Here is a 24,094-nt window from a genome sequence, read left to right on the forward strand (position 1 = left end):
TTTCCACAGGGAATGATCACCCTGTTATCTTATCTCCTCCATTTCTCTCTCCTTTCAGGATTTTGAGCACGTGTGCACACACTGGCACATACTTCTGGCTGCAGGGTCCAGGACTCAAATCGCACTGTCAACCACACATGATCCGGGGCCACCTTAACCACCATGGCACTGGCTGGCCCAGTTTCATTTACATTTGATGCATTCCAGTTCTGCAACTACCGTCTCTTTCTCACTGCAACCTACATCTTATGATACTCTACATTCACAAATCCATCCAACTCTAAAATATGTTTAATCTATTGACGACCATCTTTTTACCATGTATCACTAAGTCTGTTTATTCATTTTTTTCCTTTTCCAATTTGAGTTTCCTAGTGAATTATGATGAGAAATTGTTTTACTTTATTGCCTCTCTATTGCCTTTTTTTAGTCACTGAGTTAAACCACACCTTGGTTATTCTAATTCTCCACTTACTCTTTCTTGTCGCAAAGTTACATGGCTACGCAAACTACTATTTTGTTGATTACTTACATGATACACTTCTGCTCACAATGGCACATGGCAAGCATGTCTCCTTCCTTAGTCCTTTATACTCCTGCTCTTCTAGGCAATTATTTTGTCTTCATCACATTCATATTCTCAGCCAATAGACTGACTTCTATTTCTGCTTTTCTGCAAAGACAATGAATCCAAATGAAACTTTGAAAACTTCCCACCATTTTACATTACAATTATTATACATTAATTGTGTGTCTGAGATTCCAGCCCCTTTTCTCTATATACGATTATCCAGAAATTTCCCTCTCCTCCATTATAATTCTCTGCTCAACTCTGTTCTTGCCATAAACATATGAAAGTGTTATTGTTTGAGTCATCTGATAAAACATCTTTTGGGGACAGCAGATGTCATAGTGGTTTTGTTGCTGGATTCCCAGGTGGATGACTGCAGTTGAGTCTCATACCAGCAGCTTGAAACGCATCCCAGGTGCATGTGCATACATGCCTAAAATACCAGGAGGAGGATGGAGAAGGGATCGTGGCATCACCATCTCCCTTATGTGGTGATTTCTCACTTTCTCTCCCTATTCTCTGTCTCTTTCTGTGTCTCTGGTGAGTGCACATATCTTAGAGCAAAAATCTCTCTTAAAAACAAAAACCAACAAAAACTTCACCCTCAAATCTTTTATCTTTCCTACTCTTACCCATGTCAGCAAACAATATCTCAATTTTTGTAGTTGATAAGACTAAATTTTCTAAGTCAACCTGTAGTAGGATATTTAGCGAGAGAGATAGGACACTAAGTCTTTTAACAGGAAAACAGCAATTTGTGCTAGCATTGGCTCCACAGATTCACATCCAAAGACTGAGCCCAAATCTCTTGGGGCTTGGGACTAGAAGTTACCATAATGACTATGTTGCTAGACTCCCATGCGGTTCAAATCCTGGACCTGGTGGCTTAAAACTCACACCAGGCACGCATGTGCCCAAGATCCCGAGAGGAGAATGGGGAAGAAGGAATTGCAGTGTGGCCATTGCCCTGGGGGGGGTGATTTCTCGCTTTCTGTCTCTCTGACTCTCTATGTCTTTGGGCAAATGCATGTGCCCTATAGCAAAAACCTCTCAAAAAAACCCACAAAAATCTCTGGGGGCTTTTCCTTATTTTTATTTTAGGTTTTTTTTTTTTTTTTGGTTTGTTTGTTTTTTGGCTTATTTTTTATTTATTTATTTTTTTTGGTCCCCCTTAAATGGTTATATACACTTTGAGTAAGTCTGCTACCGAATTATGTAGGTAGGCACTGGGGTACTGGGCTGTCAGAGAGTAGGCATACATGAAGTTACAGAGTTGCTATAGAGACAGGGCTAAGGGGTTACTACAAGTTACACATGAGTACTCAAATTCCAAGCATGCCATGTTATTTCTCTTTTTTTTAGAAGACCCTCCTACCACAAACCTTGCCTCTCCTGATTCTCTTATAGTCTACCACAAGTAAATCAGAAAAGTTGATCACCTGTATCTTAGTAATATGTAGGACTGATTTCTATACTTCTCTTTCCTTCTACATCAGTTTGATGAAAATCACCTTTATCTCTTGTTTGGGTTATTGTTTCCTAACTGATCTCTTTGCTTCTAAACCTGTCATTTATCTTTTCTACACAAAAAATGAAACTTGAATCTTGTTTGGACCACCACTTGTTACTCCACTGCTGGAACTCTCCAATAGCAATCCTATTTAGTTTTAAATAAACTTTAAATTCTAAGAGTGACCTCAAAGCTATCTTATTGCTTATCCTGTCTCATTTTCTACTATTCACTATCCCCTGCTCATTTCATTTCATGGATTGCTTCCATTACTCAAACATATCAGGTAAACTACTAGTTCAGGGACCTGATTCATTTTCATAAAATACTTTCCCCAAGATATGTGAATGGTTTATTCATATCTACCTTTCAGGTTATTACTGAATTTTATTTATCTGTGAGGTCCATTCTTATCATCTTTTCTAGAAATTACAACCCTGTTCTTTATTTTACTTTTCTCCATACTTCTTCTTACTATTTAATGTAGTATGCATGATAGCTTAATAATTCATTTTACTTGTTGACTTATGGTCTGCCTCTTCATGCTAGATTATAAATTCCACAAAAGGAGGGATTTTGTCTTATGACTGTTGTACTCCCAGAGCACTCAATACTGTTTGGCTGGTGGTTTCCAATACTTGTTCCCTAAATGAATTATTAGAGATCTGTAATATGCTTGCTTTGTATTCATAGTATTGTTTGTACTTTCTTTTCACTCCTCTCTCTTTAAAAGATAGTTTTGACTATTTTATTGGTCTTTTCAAAATCTCTAATTTAAATCAATTCTTTCTACTTAGGATAGCTTTAAGACACCCTGTGTGTTTATTTTCTTAGTGTTTGACTTAGATGCTTAGTTTACTGATGCTTTTCCCCCTAATAGATTTCTCTCCAAGACAACATCCCACATGCTTTTCCATGTAAAGCATTCATTGTGTTCATTTCTAAATAAGTACCACCTTGATTATTTTCTTTATTATTTAGAAGAGCCTGTTTTACTTTGTTTTTTGTTTTATTCTGTCTTTGTTTATTGGTTAGTTGGTCAAATGGAAGTTTCCAAATAAAAGAAATATTCAGTTTTTACCTTTTATTATTCATTTCTAATTTATTATAAACTAATCAAATAATATTTTTGTGTGATTTATGCTTTTTTACATTTGTTTTGAGATCATTTTAAGACATTCTCTTTGGGCTAGCAGGTGGCACTGTGGTTAAAGTGTTGGATTCCCACAACTGTGTGGTGAAAGCCCCAGATATGGCAGTTTGAAAATTACAATATATAAATAAACATAAAAAAATTGTGTTCTAGTCTAATAATAGGACTTCTGTTACCAAACTATTACTTCTGTTCTACCCTAATAATAGGACTTCTGTTACCAAACTATTATCTCACTTTACATCTAGTCATGAGCCCATCTTAAACCTTTCTTTGTCATATTTTAATGCATATCAAAATGGAGATGCTAGAAAATTTGGAAGAACAACCAGATTAGATTAGTTGCCTCAGGAAATTATAGAAAAAGTCTTTGGAGCAGCTATCCTCCAACCTCTTTAATTGATTTATGAAAAGAGTCAAAAGGATATGCACTTTTTTTGTATGTGTCAGCAATCTTGATACTAAGATATGTTGATGCAAAGGAAACATTCAAACAAAAACATTCCAGATTTTATAATGTAGTCATTTCAAAAACAGAAAATATATACACAGGCAAGTTGTGACTAAATTGAAACCTTGACTCATGGAAATTTCTTCTTTTTACGGAAAAAGAATTTTTTCCCACTGTACCATAAACTGATGTTAAAAGCAATATAGAATAAATTGGGTCAATCAAATGATGCATTTCATTTACTTTCTGCCTTGTAGGTCCCAAAGTTTGAGTAATTCTTCAAACAGTGAAATTTTTGTTTAATTGATAGTTTTTTTACGTCAAAAATTACTGCTGTAATAATTTCTCAAGAATTGAAAAAAATTTTCTAAAGTAACTCTTATTTACATGATGGAACTCAGTGGTAAACTAAGTTAACACAACCTTCCTGTTCACATCACATATAGCAACAATATATGAACAGAAACTGCCTGGGCACCAAGACATACACATATATAACAAAAACTTTGTTTGTACCTTTTTAATACTTTGTTGAAGAAAAAACAATAAAGATGCAATTTGCATCCTTCACAATAGCAAGTGGCTTAAAATATATGCACGAGCTCCAGAAGATCCTTAAATTGGTTTTTCACAGATCCAAATCCCGCTAAAAATGTGTGAGTTTCAGATAAAGACACAGGAGCATGATCTATCAAAAAGCACTCTATAAGAGAGCTCACCAGATTTGCCTTCTGAAATGGCAGTGTGAGATGGGTAAAGAAATCTCTACCACTGACAGACACTTTATATATTGGTCAAAATTAGCAAGGGCAATCATACATTATCTGCCAATTGATCGAAGACCAATAATAAGTTGGATAAATTAAGAAGCATTTATTTAACCAATCTGTGGAACTCAGTTACACTCTTCCTCCCACAGCTATCCTGAAATATTGCATCAAGAGGCTCAGCAGAACTGTGGCAATTTCCGTATCTCCTCATTTTCTGGCATGAAAGAACTATTCCTGGTGGTTTGGGCTGCAGGTAAATGTCATCAGATCCCATTTCCCCCCCTTTCATGTTACAAAGAGCTTACAGCAAGCAGGTGGCTATGGACAGGAAGCCCCATTTCCCCTACTCTGAATTCCCACCACCAAGTAAGAATCTAGGCAGGACCACTAGGGAAAATAGCAGTGTTAATTTCTCATGTAATTCTGCCGCAAGATAATGGTTCTCATGAGCATGACAGTCAAATAATTTCAAAAGAAGGGCTGTCCTGGGTCGATTTTGGCCCATCTTAATATTTATTAACATTTGGCAGATCCATTCTCCATGCTATCGAGACCCCCCCACTGGGCAGTGGCTAGAGCCAATGACAGTACATTTCCTCCCCTCAGCGTGCTCACATCTCCACCAGGAAGACCCAGTTGAAGCCACAGTGGAGTACAAATTACTTCTACCCCTTGCACCTGTTTCATAGCACAGAGGTTTTACTCAGAGGAAGTTCAGAGAAAGCTTGAAAGACCTGAAACACGTTGCTCTGACCAAGGCAACTGATTTCAACTGAATCAAAACACAGAGTAATGTATGCACCAGAGTGTTGTCAAAAAACAATAGAGTATCAGCTAGAAATTAGTCTAGGCTAACAGCTTTGTTCATAGATGTAGACCAGCTAGTAATTCAACCAGAAGAATAAGAAAAGAGGCAGCCAGAGATATCTCAGTTAAAACCACAGTCATTTTCAGTGATCTGGAGTTTTTTTTTTTAACATGAATGTGTCTTCTGAGGGGTGATATTAGTGACTATATACAGCTGGGGAAAAAGACTTGCCTAGTCCAGAGAAGTCACTTTCCTTAAGGGGTGCTACCTGTCAGATGATTTACATCATCCTTGTGTTTGGGAATGGGTTCACAAAACACAAGACTTTAGAGTTTCAGACCTCAATTAATTAACATTCAGTAGATCTTTGAGATCTGTGGCCCATAAAGTTTCTTGTTTTTATCATGTATTCTATAAGACAAAGCTTTGTTCTATGATGTATTTTTCCCTTAAATATAAACCCATTTAGACCCCCTTATCTTGGAGGTTGAAACCTGTATGTTATTTCCCACTACCCACTAAGTTATTGCTCAAGGTCCTTTGCTCTCTTGTTCTCCACACCAAGAGACACTATACTGTTTATTTGGAATGTGGCAGTGGTATCGAAAAATGTTAGCTTCAGCTGTCATTATCTCAAGCTGGCTGTAAGCAGCTCTGTCTGTAAGCAGTTCTCTGTGTGAGCAAGCAGTAAGAGCTAATAATTGATTTCTAATGAGAGCAGTGAATGATTTCTATTAAGAGCTTGACCAGAGTAACTCCATCTTGTAAGTTGGCTCTATCTTATAGGTCTAAACTTAACTATATGTGTGTGTGTCTGTCTCCAACATCACCAGTACCCAGAGTTGCTATAATATATTACCTAAAATATGTAGTTAACAACAAAAATGATGAGACATGGAAGTAAACAGGAAAATATACACAGGAAAAAAAAATTAGGTATACAAACTGCATTTGATTGGGCTAGTCGATGGATGTAACAAACCATGATTTCAAATGAGCAATTATACATGTGCCCAAATATGTAAAGAAAAATATTTTTAATATAATTAAAGGAAAATGGGGCAAATTAGATAAAAAAAGAATAATGATAAAAAATAAACTTTACTGAAAAATGTAGTAATTCTGAAATTAAAAAGTGTGATAATACAAATGAAAAATTTACTAGTGGGTCTGAACAACAGATCTGAGCTAGTGGAAGAAAGATTCAGTAAACTTAAAGGTCAATTGATAGAGATGATGTTATCTAAACAATAAAGAGAACAAATGAAGAAAAGTAAACAGAGTTATAAAAAATGGATGACTTCACTAAATACATGACTCATGAGAGTACTAGGAAGAAGAGAGAGAAAGAAGGCAGAAAAATCTGTGTATAGAAATAATGACTGGAATTTCCCAAATTAGATTTAAAAAAATAAATGAATAAATATGTACAACTGAGAAATACAGCAAACTAGAAATAAGCTAAATTCAAGGAGATCCATACCTAAATCATTATAGTTCTAATGCTGAAAATGGATCGCCATTTTGAAAGTCTGTAAGTAATAGCAAAATATATGAGACAAAAATAAGATAAACATCTGACTTAATTAGAAAAGCATGAGGCCAAATGGCAGTGGAACAATACAGTCAAAGATCTTGAAGTCAAATATGTCAACTAAAAATATAACATACAGCAAAATGATGTTTCAAAAATAAAGGCAAAACACAGGTATCCCTTGTAAACAAATACTGTAAGAATTTGTTGTAGTAGATCTACCTTAGAAAGAAAGCCAGGAGAATTTTCATGCTGAAAATAGTGTTGATACCAATCATTCATATACACAAGAAGAAACAATTCCCAGTAAAGGTTGGTATGTAGGTAATAATATAGGTATTTTTTTTGCATATTTCTTCTTTCTTGTCTTAACCTATGTAATGCAAGTACATAAACTGCTGTGTAGAACTATATTTGTTGGGCCTACAACACACAGAAACGAATTTTATTTGATAACAATAGTGCATAAGAGACAAGTAGAAATAAAACTATTTGGAATACAAATTGACCCCCAATAGTAAACCTGTATCTACAGGAAGAAATTCCTAGAATCAGAAAGACTAAATGAGAAGATTATTCATTGTTATTAATATAACAGAACCTATGAAAATACATTTGAACTCCTTTCTTCTCTAGGCTTCTTTATTTTTTTCCCCTCTTTTTAGAGTTATCTATGTATTTCCTCTGAGATAGCGAGAAAAAGAGAGACACGCACCCCAGATAGGAACTTCACCCTAGGTCCCACTTCCATCCCTAGCCAACCCAGATCACAGGCACACACATGCCTGCCTAGTGTGTCCAAGGAGACACAAGGACAAAAATCCAAGATATTCCCAAATGAGTTGACCATCACAGAGTATTGCATTACCATCATGTCAATAGACACCAAAGCTTGCCTTTGGTTTCTATTAAAAGCATATAACTGTATTAGATAATAATTAGAACAACGCATTATTGAGTTTGAAATATCTAAGTATGTATTATAACATTTGACATTAACAATGTTATAACAATAATGACATACAAGGAAAAGCAGGAATAGAGCTTTGTAGAAGTGTACTTTCAGCAACAGTAGATGGTATAATGATGACATTGTTGGACTCCCATGCAGCCAACTGCAGTTTAAGTCCTGGACCTGGTGACTTAAAACACACATCAGGGGACCAGCAGATGGCCTAATGTTTGCTGGACTCCTACATAGTCGAACATGGCTCTAGTCCCAAACCCAATGCCTTAAAACTTGCAGAGTGCTCATGCATGCATGCCCAAATTCCCGAGAGGAAACTGTAGAAAAAGGGATTGAGACATGGCCATCCCCCTTGAGGGGTGATTTAGTACTTTCTGTCTCTCTGTCTCTCCAGCAAGTGCATGCGTCCTATGGCAAAAATCTCTCTTTAAAATAATAATAATAAAAAAGTATGTTTTCTATAGTTCACTGGAATTAAGTTAGTAGAAGTCTAAAGTAACATCTGATACATTAGAATGCAAGCTGGAGAACAAATACCAATAAAATAAAATGAAAGAAACTTAAAAATTATTGAAGATATTAAAATGCAACATAATTTTATATTCCTTTAATACAAAAAAAGTAAAAATAAAAATAGAAGAACACCCACACATATATCTATAGCGAAGGCCTTTTAATTATTAACGGAACAGTTTGCAATGGTCTCTTGCAGTACAATTCCCCACAAGAATGCAACTATCACCAGTGTATACATTGACATTTGTAGTACAAAGAATCCCAAAATTAAGAATCTCAACATTGGGGCCAGCAGATGGCTTTGTGATTATGTTGCTGGGCTCCCAGGTAGCCAGCTGCAATTCAAGTCTGGACCTGGTGACTTGAAAATCATGCCAGGTGTGTGTATGCATCCATGCCCAAGACCCCTGGAGGTGAATGCGGGAGAAGGAATTGCAGCTTGGCCATCCCTGCTAGAGGGGGAGTGATGTCTCACTTTCCCTCTCACTGTCTCTGTCTCTGTCCCTCTCTGGTAAGCACACAGGCCCTACATGGGGGGGGAACAAAAAACAAGAATCTCAACATTTATATAGATTATCTGATAAATCTACCTCTCCTTGTCTATGGAGAGAGAGCATAATTTTTATTCTGAATTGTGAAAAATCTTCTCCAGGTAGAGGAAAGTCTCTAGATATATAACCCCTAGTGTGAAAACAAATAGCTTCAGAGATTTGAGAAGTGACTATTAATGAGAAGAGGATTTATTTTGGGGTTGTTTAGAACAAATGCTCTAAAATTAAATTTTGGTGCTGGTTACTTATCGCTGGTGATAATACGAAAGCCATCGAATTGTACTCTTTAATGGGGAGACTTGTATATTGTGTGGGTCATCTCTCAATAAAACCATTAAAATAGACAGGGATTATATATCATGTAGGAATGGTTGCTCAATTTAGGGTCACAGATCAATACTTCCCAGAGTAAAATAGAAGAAAGTAGGGGATTATTTTTTGACTAAACATATTCAATTAAAAGTACTTTATTAAATGTTAAGTCTATTCTCCCCCAATTTTTCGCATGAACATTTCTTCTGTTTTTAAGATATGCTCATAGAAGTTAAGTAGGTTTTCTTTTTAAAAATGCATTTACTTCTTAAAATAGAATTGGCAACCTTGTGAATCTCTCGTGTCCTCCTTCACCCATAAAATCAAAATATCTGAGACTCTGTGGCCTACCACTTAGCCCAAGGGCAAGGGGTACTAACATTGACATAAAAGGTTTGTAGCAACTTCTTTTTTATTGGGACACAATAAGGGACTTTTAATCATATTTATTTCACATAAAATTATGAACTTTCCATACATTAAAGGTCCCTTCTAAGTATTATGAGTCAATATATTTCTCCTGCTCTTTCTATTTTTGGTCCACTATGATTAAAAGGGAGAGTATATGAGGACAGGAGAAAGTGATAGAAAGAATGTTTTCTACTACCCTAAAGAAAAAAAAAGTCTAATGTCTCCTGCTGTGTAGAACAGAGCTTGCTGAATTCTAACTGGCAATTCACAAAAGAGCTTTCTGTAAACAGGAGCTTAACATTTAACTGCCAACATAAGAAATTTAGAGTAAATTGAATTTTCTATGGCCTCCCAGGTCCAGCAATGGAAATCAACAAGCTGAAGAAGCCATGCTTAGCTGTTGCTAAGTTACAGTGAATACCCATTGTAATGTACGTGGATGTACATTAATTCTAAGTACTGTCATTATGCACGGTAGTAATACAAAGAAGAACAAATAGATTCGAAATGATTTTTTAAACCCTTTAAATGAAACACCAGCCAAATCCTTTTGCTCCATTTTCCCCCTTTCTCTTCAACATTTTCTTTATTGTTTTATTAAAGTATAACAATAAAAGAAAGGTAGAAAACGTGGCATTAAAGGTAGAAGTATAGCACACACCTCATTCCTTCACACAGGACAATAGAGAAAGCAAGACTAAGAAACAAATAATGCGTGTGTACATATTGTATAATACAAATGTAGAACACACCTTCAGCATTTTTTTACTGCTCAGTGACAACACAGTGTTATTACTGAAGTTTATCTAGAATGAAGTATATTTGGAGACAGAAATTCACAATTTCGACCTGAAAACCAGTAACTACACCTCCACTAACCTGGGTTCTCAAACTGAGAGAGAAATTTGTTTTTACATCATTTGGCAGTAGCTGTTCCCTCCCATGACTGTTCTTCCTCAGTCCTCAAACACTGACATGAGTGCCACATCTTTCTAAGAATTTTGAAAAGACATTTTAGTTATATTCTTAAAAAGGCAAAAAATGATAAATAATGATTAATCATTATTAATGAAATATACTTTATGTACAAGATATTAAACAATTTACTTAAGTTCTATATAATGTGACATACAATACATAATCTTTTACAACTTATATACCTATATCAGTACCATAAGTGTTAGAATATAAACTTGGTATTAGTGCATAAGCTCTACTCATTGAAGTCCATGTTTTTGTATTTTTTTATTGACTGATTTCTTCCTACTGGCCTTGCAATCCCATTTTCTGCAGCATATTGCACTTCTCCAGATTGGATTTGTACTGTTATTTTTTTACAGTGTCTCCTTCAATCACCTAATATTTGAATATTTTTTAGGTGCAAGATCTGTGGTAGACACTAAGAAAAAATTGGCAAGTGGCATCAAATGGAATTTCTGGATTCTAAGAGCTTATGGCCAAAAGAAAAATATGAACTCAATGAGTATACAATATATATTAAATTATGTCTTCAATTAGTGTAACAGAGGAGGAAGGGAGAGCGCTCTGAGATGACATCACAGACTAGAGAGTTGAGACCTTCAGGAAGGTCAAGGATAGCTGACCAAAGAAAGTCAGAACCGAGATGTGAAGGGTAAGAGGAGACGGCATTCAGCCAAGTAAAGTGAGTAAAACAGAGCTTCAGTTGAGGGCATATGGATATATAGCTTGATCAGGACAGAAAGCCAGGCCAGTGCAGGGAGTGAGTGGAAGGCCTTTGTGGAATGAGGTTAATATAGTAAGCATCTAGACATTTAAAACATATTGTTTTTGTTTATTTCTTCCATGAATGAGAGAAACAGAAAAAGTGAAACAGACACCGCCCAACAAGGTCTTGATGCTGTGATCTATCCCCAACCTTCCAGAAGCCAGGGATCGTGTCCACTGTACTGAGGGAGATCTCTGGATATACACTAGCAACCTATCACTTTATAGGTCATCTCTCAGAGTTTCGTGTTTTACCACGGTACCACCATGTGACTTCAATACCATTTCTTATAGTGCCATCAGCCACATGTTAAGAAATTTGGTATTTATCTTAATATTGATGGGAATTTATTAAAGTGGTATAAGCTACAGAGAGTGACAGTTTGAAAGTGGGAAAAGGAGAAAAATATGGACAAACCACTTGGGAAGATACTTCCTTAATCTAGTTTAGAGAGGATGGTAGTTTGCATTAGGTGGTAATAACGAGACTCTGGTAAATAAATGGATTTGGAAAACACCTAGAAATTAACCTTAATAAATAAAGGTGATGCATAGGATATAAAGTGTGAGAGATAAGTGTGTTAAAGATTACTCCTAAAGAGATGCCTTTCACAAGTCTTGGAATGAGGCATGGACATTTATACCTTCAAGTCAAGTAGAACTCCAACTCCAGGAAGCCCCAGAAAAAAATGAAGGGATTAATCATTGTAACATACAATTTTAGGTACATATACTGAGAGCTAACAGGTGAGCTTGCCAGATTGCCTGATTGGCCTGGAAGCATAAGAAAACAGAAGATGTACCCCAGGAAGTAAAAGAAAAAGTAATCAGCTTGTAACACTTGGAAAATCCGGAGTCTTCACTCTCCTCATATGGAGTCTTGCTTGAATAATCTTAATTCTGAATAAAAAGTATAATAAAAAAATAGCAAAAACTAAACACAGTAGAGCTTATTATTTAAAAATAAATAAACAAAACACGGTACAATTAGCTATTAGGGAGATCATATATTAAGTCCAGAAAATACAGTTAGAGAAAAATAATCAATAATTAAAAATGAAAAGAGAAAATATAAAAGTGAATCTATCCTAGAGATTATTACTTCAGTATTTAGTACTTTGCTTTTGTTTACTTAGCATTATTTCTAAGGCCTAATCACAATGAACTAATTAATAGTTCAATCATTCATTTTAACTGTGTATTATTCCACCAGAAGCATATACCACAATTTACATAACTACTAGAAGTAGTAACCAAAATTTAAAAGAATTATCCCCTAAAATTACACATACAAGAGTCATAGAAAGTAACTATTCACTTTAGCAACCAAATAAAGTAAAATTCAGGCCACACAAGTTATTAATATTTTTGGATTCTTCACCTTTCCATAGTTCCCATAATGAATATAAATAGATTTGCTAGCAAAACAAAATAGTTCCTCAGTACTCACTGCCATTTTTTTATATCTCTTACCATTTTACATTTATTTTTATTTACATTGATTTTATTCCTTCTGATATTGAAATATTCTCAAATATACACTTGGATTTGTATTTTGTTTTCAACATCAGGTGATAATTTATACTCTGAATGTGTGATGTTACAGATGATAAACAATTTCCTTATGTACTCACATATTTAAATGTAGGTTTCTTTCCCTGCTTCAGATTTGCACCCAATTAGAGCTAACCAGGCAAGTAAAATAGTTTCTCTTCAAATCCCAATCCTATTATTTTTGCCTCACTCAGGTGTTATATATTAAAAATTAAAATAGTGTTTTCTCCTAACTTGTCATTAGTTCCTTTGATTTTCAGAATATCATTCTCACCAATTAAGGAATATCAAACTAACTCTCACTTTTGTAGCGATATGCACCCCCATTGTAATTACCCACAACATTATTTGAATAATCTAGGTGGTTGAGTCTACTTAACCTATGCCTTCTTTCCTATAACTCAGGTGGTGCAGATTACATTCTTCATATGTAAATCAAAACATATGGCAGTTGGACTTCTAGGTAGGCTTCTTTTGTGGTTTTAATTGCAATACTCATCTCTGTATTACTACATTCTGATATTCAATTTCAGTATATACTAGCTCCATTTTAATTGTGGATTCCTAAAAGCTCTGGAAGAAATCATTTGCTTTTCTTTGCAGTGGCTGGTCATGCAGCCCCAGTGAAATCAATCTGTGTTCTGTAAATAAATTGTTAATAAACACACTCACTTATTGGCATCAGCCACAAGAATAGATAAAATCCCCAGTCAATTATTTCACTGTTTTAGGAACTGGCCTTAGTTCATTTGCAGTCAGATACACCATCTTGATATCCTATGTAGGTTCTCTATGGGAATGCTTCCTGAACAGGGTGTGAATCACCCCAGCATAGAAAATCCCAGAGCAAGCTAAAAGTCATTAGTTTATGCAAAGTCAGAGAGAGAGCTCCATGGCACCTCTCTTCTTTCTAAGAGATGTAGAATTTGCTACTAATAAAGAAGGCCCTTTACAAAAGAAAAATAGATGAAAAGCAAATACTAGAATAGCAGGGATATTGAACCAAGACAGACAAGACTCTCCCTTACACTCTCACTGACTCTCTACTGGTAATAAGATAGAGAATCACATTAACCAGGATACCTAAGGGAACGCTTGCCCCAGGGCAGTGCCAGCCAGCAGGCTTGGCTGCTGTTGTTTTCCTGCTCCAGAGTGTAGTGTGGGGCCATTAGTGATCTTGTCAGAGTAAGGGGGAAATAGAAAATGTCACAATGAGAAATGGCACCCTCTCAGCCTAAACTTGAACACTGATGTTTAGTAACCTTTGGCTCTGGAACTCCTTTGTTCTCATAGTAACCTAATCATCTTAGTATTGCCATGGAATTTGACCATGGGAAACTTCAGTTTACCTCTCATTTCCGTGTTATCTTCTTATTTAGGTTTGTTAGATGTAGTCAACAGTACTTGCTAATTATCCATTGAGTTCAGAACTACCTCAATGTATCTCAGGGGATTAAATCTTACCCCTGGCTCCATATTGTTTTCAAACAATTATTTTCCTCTTTACTTTTGTATTTCCATTTTAAAAAACTGTGCTGCACTGTAAGTATTGTAGTCAGCTATTTTTCATGTCTAAATATGTTACTGATTGTATAAATAAGTAAAAGATAAATAATCTGAAATGGTTTAAAATTGACTTAAAAAATCTTTTCTTTACCTCAGTTTTTAATCAGTTTCACTTCTCTATTATTATAGGTATTACATGAGTGCATTTTTATCACAGCACTCTTTTAGTATAATGCAAAGCCCCAATTTTGTAGATGTTTTACATAAATGTGAAAAATAAAATAACTTTACTACCATCTAAATAGGCCCCATGAATTACAAAAGTTTTGCTACTTAAGCTTTTACTGATTTGGGTCAATTGCAAAATGAGTGTTAATAATGATAGAATGAGAGCGGCATATGCACGCATGTTCCAGATGGCAATGACATTCTCTAGTAGAAATAAGGAGTTGAGCAAAAGCATATTGCAAATTTCTAAACCTATTCAATCTAAATCATTACACCTAACACTTTGAAAATATTTAACAAAGCTTAGCATATGAAGAAGGAAGTGTTAAGTACCAGTAACTCATGCATCACTAATCTGTCACCCTTGGATAAAATTGGGACTGGATCTACCCTCGGGATAATTGTGGCAGATAAGGTTCTGTTAGGATTCGTTTACACTAGGCTGTGGTTGACTCTTGCTGACTTCATTTTAGTTGCTTATATGAGGGCCTCTATTGAGGCATGCTTAATTCTCAGGTTCTAATTCAAACAAGTGGGATGAAACAACATAAAAATCTTATTCATGATAACTAAGCTTTTTTTTATTTTTCTGATTTTGGTTTTGGTGAATATTTTACTTTCTCTATAGATTATATGTTACTCTGAAGAAGAGTTCTGAAGAAGAAATATTCTAGTTTCCTTATCTTCAAAATAAAGATAAACACAAAAAATTTTTTAATTGCCTTAAGAAATATATGTAACTCAACTTTAATTGTCTATAATTTTCTTTGTTAAAGAAAAATAAATACCTTTGAATAAAGATCAATAGAAATATTATTTTGATAATTAACTATTTCCATGGGGTCATGGCGATTCACAGACACTGTTTATGTCTGTTAAAGTAACTTTGCCAAAAAACTTTTGTGTTCTAAATTTCACTTCACACTGGATATTGCCACCCCGATTTTCACTAAAAAGCTCAACATTGACATTATTATTTTTTTCAAAGTGAGATTTTCACTATAGGACGCATGCGCTCATTGGAGAGACAAAGAAAGAGAAACAGAAAGCAAGAAATTATCCCCTGCAGGGGGGATGGCCATGCTGCAATCCCTTCTTCTCCATTCTTCTCTTGGGAATTTGGGCATGCATGCACATGTGCCTGGCGTGAGTTTAAAGATGCTGGATCTGGTACTTGAACTGTGGTCAACTACATGGGAGTCTAGCGATGTAACCATTATACCATCTCCTGGTCCCTCAAAATTGACATTTCAAAAACCAAAATGAGCTTTTCCTTCTTTAAACACGTTTCTACTTCCATAATCTCACCTCTGGCAGCCCATATTCAGCCATTCACATAAATTACATTGCTGAACATTATTTGTGAACTTTATTTTGCTCTTTAATTAAATACACGGTCCTATTGACTTTACCGCCTACAAGTTAAGTCTTTGACAGATTTTATTTTTTACTTCTACAATAATTCTCCCATCTGTTTTACACTCCTGCCCCCTTTCAACTTTCCAAATACGACAGTAGCAATCTATTTATAATTCAAATACCCTTTTTCATAATTCCTCAATGTCTATATTAGTGTGCCCCATGTAGTCCCAGAATGCTGAAGTTGTAGATGCTGCTGATCAGTGCTCATTAAGAAGTAAATACATATCTGGGGACAAATGTGTTGATGAAATATTCAATATTAGATCGTTTTTTATTACCATAACATGTATCAGCCTATTTCAATTTAGGAAAGTCTTGCAATATAAATATTTATTTCATTTGCTTTATTCAGCTCAAAAACTTTCTAAATATGTTGAAAATCGGAACTTCCTTTTTTTTCAAAGTTTTATTTATTTTATTTATGATAGTACACAAGAGAGACAGAAAGAGGAGCTCCCTCTATAGAGTTCCATCACGTTGCCATCCCTTTCTCTGGGCCCTCCAACTCCTGAAGTGCTCAGGCATTTATGCACATGGCTGGCAAGTTCCAAGCCAACCTAGGGATCAGAACCATGTTTGGCCACATGGTTTTCAATACTGCAGTTTAGTTGCCTACTGACTATGCCATCGGGCTGAGGTGAGTATCCCTTTTTAAAGAATTGCAATCAACATCTTACAGAGTTTTGTATAAAACATTTGGAAAATCTCTGGTCTGCATAATCATTCCAAGTTTCTTAACAACCCATTCAAGGTACCTCATATGAGGAGACCCATGTATTTCTCTAATACCATTCCTTGCCACTGATTGGTTTAAGTAATATGAAAATAATGGCTGTCTATACTATATGGTGCTATTTTTTTGTACTTTATTCCTTCTTGGGCTGTTTTCCTGGCTGTAATGCCTTTTACATCCCCTCTCTCTTAATAACTCAGACTCAACATAAAAGCTAAATTCATATTAAATTTCTTCCAAAAGATATTTCCTGACTCATATCAGTAAAAGTATTGCCTTTACATTGTTTTTTTTTTATAATTTCCAGTGCATATTCCTGTCTTTGTACTTTTCACATTAAATTATATTTTTACTTTCTATCATTTGTCTAGACTTTGAGTTTCTAAAGAGCAGATACTGTCTTATTAATTTTATCTACAAAGACTCACAAAGTAGCTAGACATGCTTACCACCACATAAATAATTACTAATGAATAAACTTATGACTATATATTTTAAAGTATCTTTAAAAGAAAAGTATGTATTACTCACTAGTTTACTTTTTCTCAGTCTGAATATTACTTTGGTTGAATGAAATAATTTAGTAAGTGAAAAACTCAATTCTAGGTCAATAGCTCCCCTCTGATTAGTATTAGTGATAAAGTAGCATAGGCAGGAATGAAAAGAACCAACTCTAATTCTAAAGTGAATAAATTGATTATAAGAGTAAAAATACAGTCAAAATGAGTTTAATAAAGAGAAAGTATATCATTTTCATTTGTTTCAGAGGAGTGACTTCTGTGTTGAGATTTAAATAAAAAGTGGGTTTTCTGTACTCAGGGAAGGATGGGCATGAACAAAGTTATGGAGGCATGATTGCATGATGGTGTGATATGTTTGAGCAGCGCAATGTGCCTGACACATAGAACCATAAAGGATAAAGTGGAATAAAAAACTGCAAAGTTAGGGAACCAGCAGTTAGCGTGATGGCTATGTTGCTGGACTCCCACGTAGTCGACCGCAGTTTGCGAACATCTGAATCTAGGAAACAGAAAGAACACCAAATGCATTTAACATAAGAAGATCATCTCTAAAGCATCTCATAGCCAAATTATTGTCTTTGTCTCAAAGACAAAGATAATATTCTAAAAATACCAAGAGAGAAAGAGTTACTTACAAAGTTATGCCATCAGACCACTCAATTGAAGCAATGCAGTCAAGGAAAGACTGGGAAGATATATTTAAAACTCTGAAAGAAAAAACATTTCAGCCAAGAATACTCTATCTGGCAAAATTATTCTTGAAATGAGAAGGAGAAATAAAATTATTCCCAGAGGGGCCAGCAGTTGGTATGATGATTAAGAATGCTGGAATCCCACATAGCCAATTATGGTTCAAGTCCTGGACTTGGTGGCTTGTTTTCTCACTTTCTCTCTCTCTCTCTCTCTCTCTGTCTCTCTCTCTCTCCCCCCCACACACACACACACACACACACACACACACACACACACACACACACACACGTTGTCCCTCTCTGGTCAAATTAAAATAAAATAAATTAAATAATTCAAGAAATTTTTTAAACATTAAATAAATAATTAAAAATTTTCACAGATAAACAAAAACTAAAAGAATTCATCAAAGCTAGACCAGATCATCAGGAAATACTTAAAAGAATACTTAAAGGAATACCAGGACAATTTAAGGGAAATAAATACAAGTAAAGTAACACGAACAACAAGAAAAAAAGAGTAACAAAATGACAGGCATAAGAAATCCTTGAAAAAAATTTCTAGAAGTGATAAATAAATAGATTAGCAGAATAAAAAAATCAATATATGAAAGTTCATAGCATCTTTATACAACAGTAATGAACAGACTAGGACAGAAATGGAGGAACTGGAGAAGGCAATCTCACTTTCAACAGCCATAAAATGCATAAGACACCTAGTAATAAACCTAACCAAAGAAGTAAAAGACATCTATGAAGAAAACTATGAAAAATTGAAAAAAGAAATTGAATATGATAAGCAAAAAAATATGGAAAGGCATTCATATTCTTGGGTTGGAAGAATCAATATAAGTAAAATGTCATTTTTGCCCAAATTAATTTACATGTTCAATACTCTTCTGATCAAATTGCCAGTGACATTCTTTACAGAAATAGAAAGAAAAATCATAAAATTTGTCTGGAATCATAAAATACCCCATATTGCCAAGGCAATACTGTGCCAAAAGTATAAAGTAGGAGGCAAATCACTATCTACTTTCAAACTACATTACAAAGTTGTCATAATCAAAACAGCATGGTATTGACACAGAAATAGACACATAGACAAATGGAAAAGAACAGAGATTCATGAAATAAACCTTAATTCATACATCCAACTGATTCTTTTTTTTTTTTTTTTTGGAGAGGTTTTCGTTATAGGGCGCGTGCGCTCGCCAGACAGACAGAGAGAGACAGAGAGAGACAGAGAGACAGAAAGCGAGAAATCACCCCCCAGGGGGGATTGTCACGCCACAATCCCTTCTCCTCCATTCTCCTCTCGGGATCTTGGGCACGCACGCACACGCGCCCGGCATGAGTTTTAAGCTACCGGGTCCGGGACGCGAACCACAGTCGACTACGTGGGAGTCCAGCGACATAGCCATTATGCTAACTACTGGTTCCCCAGCCAACTGATTCTAGATTTCAAGTACAAGACAATGCAGTGAAGAGAAGAAAGTCTGTAGCAAATAGCTCTGGCATAACTGGATGTCCACCAGCAGAAAAATGAAACTGGATTTCTGTCTCTCACCACTAATAATAATCAACTCAAAATGGATGGAAAATTTGAATATAAAGTCTCAAACTATAAAACTACTAGGAGAAAACTTATAGAAAACTCTGGGAGACATTGGAGTAGGCAAAGATTTCTTAAATAAGACCCAAAAAGCACAAGCAATAATCCTAAATATACACAAATGGGATTACATTGAGCTAAAAAGCTTCTTCACAATAAAAGAAACAAAATGTAGAACTAACCCTTAGAATAGAAGAAAATATTTGCAAATATACAATGTATAAGGAACTCAAGAAGCTCACCCATTTAAAAATATGAATAATCCATTTTAAAAAATAGTCAAATGAGCTAAATAGATAACTGTCCAAGAAAGAGTTACAAATAGCCAAAAGGCATATGAAAAATATTCAGTCTTTGTGATACGGGAAATGCAAATTAAAACCACAGTGAGATAGTATTTAATCCCTGTTAGAATGACTATGGACAAAAAATAAAGAATGACAAGTGCTGATGAGGCTGTGGTGACAAGGGAACACTCTTTGTTTTAAGATTAATTTATTTAATTTTATTTGTCATTATTATTTATCTTTTAACTTGACCAGAGGGAGACAGAGAAAGAGAAAGAAAGTGAGAAAGCAAGATACCAGGTCTGGAATTTGAACCACAGTCGGCCATGTGGAAGTACAACACTTTAACCACTACACCACCTACTGGCCCCCAAGGGAATACTCTTATGCCATTAGTGAAAATGTAGATAAGTACAACCACCATGGAAAACAATATGGTGATTCTTCAAAGTCTCACAAATAGAACCACCAAGTGACCCAGTAATCCCTGGTACTTTTCCAAAGGATAGGGAAATAGAAAGATATCTGAATATTCACGTTTATTGCAGTATTATTCACAACTGGTAAGACATGGAATCAAACTAAGTGTCCAAGAACCAATGACTGGGTTGAAAACTGTGACAATTATTTGCTATGGAATTCTACTCAGCTATAAGAAACAATGAGACCCTATTCTTTGATTCAAAGTGAATGAATGTAGAAGACTGAATATTAAGCCAAGTGAGTCAGACTTTGAAAGACACAGGTGTATGCTGCAGTGTAATATGTATAGTAGAGAGAAAAAGTGTATTATATCAGAGGCTGTCAGGGAAGGCTGTGGCTGATAGAAGGTAGCTGGGAAGGGCAAGAAGAAATATCATTTAACAGACAAAATAATATAAAGTTTACTGTTTAAAAAATTCTATAATATTTGCTCTATTAAAAAAAAAAGAAAACGAGAGAGAGAGAGAGAGAGAGAAAGAGGAGAGACAGAAGAATAAAAGCAATGAGCTACTAAAATTTCCACTCAAGTATTCAGGATGTAAGTTTGGAATTAGATTTCAGAGATCTTTTGAATCTAATTTGAACCTGCGTTAAGGGCATAAAATGTGAGTGATTTGGAGGCGTATTCCTTATAGAGGTAACAAGTGGAAGTCTCCCAAGGAGCAAGTCAATAAAATTATAATTAATGTCATCAGCTAAAACTGTCCAGAATGGAGCTGAGAAGCAGTTTGAAACTCCAAGAAGCTGTCAGTAGCTTCTCTAGAAGATTTTGTTGTTTCCACACACACCCCCTCAATTCATGTAAGGTATTGTTGTAAGATAGTGTTATTTAGAAAGCCAAAGTTGTTGAGAAGCACAAAAACCCTGCATAATAAAGAGCCTTTGTGACTGTGCAAGTGATAACCTGAATAATTTGAGTAAATAAAAATATCTTCTGTTTATTCTCAAATTTTTGCAAAAAAAGTTTAGGAACAAGTAAAAGATCTATTTTACTTTGCATTTTTGTACAATATCCAGAGGTAAAATTCAGTATTTTTAGAAGTTAAAAAAATTTTAGATTAATATTATGATGTTTAAATATAATTCTATTTTTTTTCTTAAATGAGAATTAGGTTTATAAAAAGATTATAACCATATGGGACCAGCAGATAACATAGCACTTATGTTGTTGGACTCCCACATGTGCAACCATGTTCCAGTACCAGAACCGATGGCTTGAAACTCACACCAAGCCCATGTGTGAGCATGCACAAGACTCTGAGAGAGAACGGTAGAGAAGGGAATATGGGTGGCCATCCCCCTGGGGGTAATTTCTTACCTTCCCTCTCACTGTCTCTATTACTCTCTTTCTCCCTCCCTAGGCCAGCAAATCACCCGAAGGCAAAAAACTCTTTAAAAAGACTATGGCTATAAATAACACATATATTTAATATATTTGTATAAATATCTTTCACTATTCTGTTGTCAAGCAATTGTAGTTAATGACTCTTGACATATCTTCAATTTTATCTCCTAGAAAAAAACTTACAGCCATTAAACAACTACATGTTATGACTATTCTAATTTAAAAGCATTTGGGCAGATACAGGAACAATGCCTGATGCTGCACGTTGTTAATTGTCATGATTGGTTACCAAGGGATGACATGTCAGAATGGTGTTTTATGATTATTTAAGTGTGTTTCAGCGCTATAGATTGCTTTCCCTCTCAGAAAAAATTTTAAAAATGTAAAATGGATCCCATCATCAACAGAGAAAAGCAAATTTTAAAAAAATAATAGATTGAACCATATGAAGTAGAAATGATACATATATGTATAAACACACAAAAAATGATACACGGGATTTAATATTTTATGCAGGAAATTTACAAGTTAGAAACAGAAAAATTGAAAAAGTAAATACAGACACACAACATACATATAGGAGAGAGAACTCTGCGATATATAAAGTTAACTAGTGTTTGTTTCCATTAAAATTATGTTGTACAGACATTATTAGATAGTCGTATGGGAATATTTATGTATACTAGTGCACCTTTTCATGACAGTGTCTATTTTAGCCTTTGTTCATTGTGCTCCTTGTTCTTTAATTTTCCCTCATTGTCATACAGTTTTACTGTGTAGGTTTTATACCGTGTATGCCTCTAGTACCTTGCCCTTCAGACACTGTTTCGATCTGTTCCACTTGACTAGATCTGCATCATCAGATACCTCCCTGTCAGACAGTCAGTAGAGACCCTGGCTTTATTGCCCATAACAAATAAAAGTTATCTTCACTCTTTAAAGCTTTTCTGTGACTCTGAGACACCACAGTTCAACAGCACTCAGATGACAGGAGGCTATAGCACCAGTAAGTAGATGAGACAATGAGATTGTAACCATTTGTTTAAAGATTTAGGACCTCTTTATAGTTATAGCAAGACACTATTAATGCTTTATTGTCTTCCTTGAGAAGGACAGATGAGTCAAAAGATAATCTTAAGGCGTGTTTATGAGTAGATAACCCTGGAAAATCATTACATAAAGGTTTCTGGGAGTTGAAAAGTCAGAGAACCCTAGTTCTGAACACAATATTAAGAACTGCTTGAGAAAGTTTACTAAAAACTAATCTAACAATTTATGTTAAAGTCATTATCAATGAAATCAAATAACTTGAGGTTTTTAGAAATGGTCTCTGAAGTAACTCGTACACTGTAGATAGTAACTTTGCAACTAATGGTTGTATGTTACTGCTGCCTTCTTTATATGGTGTAGGAGAGGAGGCTTCAAATTATATGAGATAAATATGATTTTAAAACATGGTAAGGAAAATTCATTCCACAAATAGGAAATATACAGATGTGAGAGTGAAACTGAGATCTGGAGCTCAACTAATGGCTCAACAATTCTCAACATTTGAATGGTTTAAAATATAAAGAAAATTATAACTCAAAAGTTTCATATTAGAAATTCACTGCCTGCCCTTGAGTTAGAAAGAAAAAAATTCCCTTTGTAGTAATGGTAAACATCTCTTTTTTACTACATCATAGATTCTCTGTTACCACTTTACATTGGCCATCTGATTTAATCTTCATGATAGCTTTTGAGTGGGGAAGATTACTATTATCATCCATGTTTTACAGATTAGATAAATCAAGTTTAGGTAATTTACCTGAAATTATATATTGTTTGAAACTGGTGGATCTGAAATTCAAACACAAAGAGCTCTACCAATTGAAGAAAACTTAGGTAAAGATGCATTTGATTATATGAAGTAAGCAGGCTTAAAGCGTACCTATAATTAGTTCAGCAGAATGAATTGTACAAGGATCTTGCAAACATTTCCTACAAATTCAATTTTGCTAAAATGGGGGAAATAAATAAGTAAAATTCTGTAAGTCATAATATGACTAAAATAATACTATCAAGAACAATGAGGAGGACATTATGGAACATCTATTTAGAATGGTTGAGTTGATAAAAAGCATTTCAATATTCTTTTTAACTTGGTTAATACAGTAAAATGGTGTATGAGTAGACCACAGTGGCTTGTAAAACCTCAAATTTTCTCCCACCGTAGGGACAAGCTTACCAATACATTCAGGAAAATGTAGTTGCATTATGCCTGAGAAAATAACATGCATGCAATGTGTTTTTTGTGTATATAAGTACATCACATGTTCACACGCACACACTCATACACACAAACACACCCCTCATTCCAAAAAGCCCTGGTTATTATGTACACAGAAGACCCCATAATAAGTAATAAATAA

This window comes from Tupaia chinensis, unplaced genomic scaffold (genome assembly GCF_000334495.1).
Source record: "Tupaia chinensis unplaced genomic scaffold, TupChi_1.0 Scaffold000290_1, whole genome shotgun sequence".
Taxonomy (NCBI): domain Eukaryota; kingdom Metazoa; phylum Chordata; class Mammalia; order Scandentia; family Tupaiidae; genus Tupaia; species Tupaia belangeri.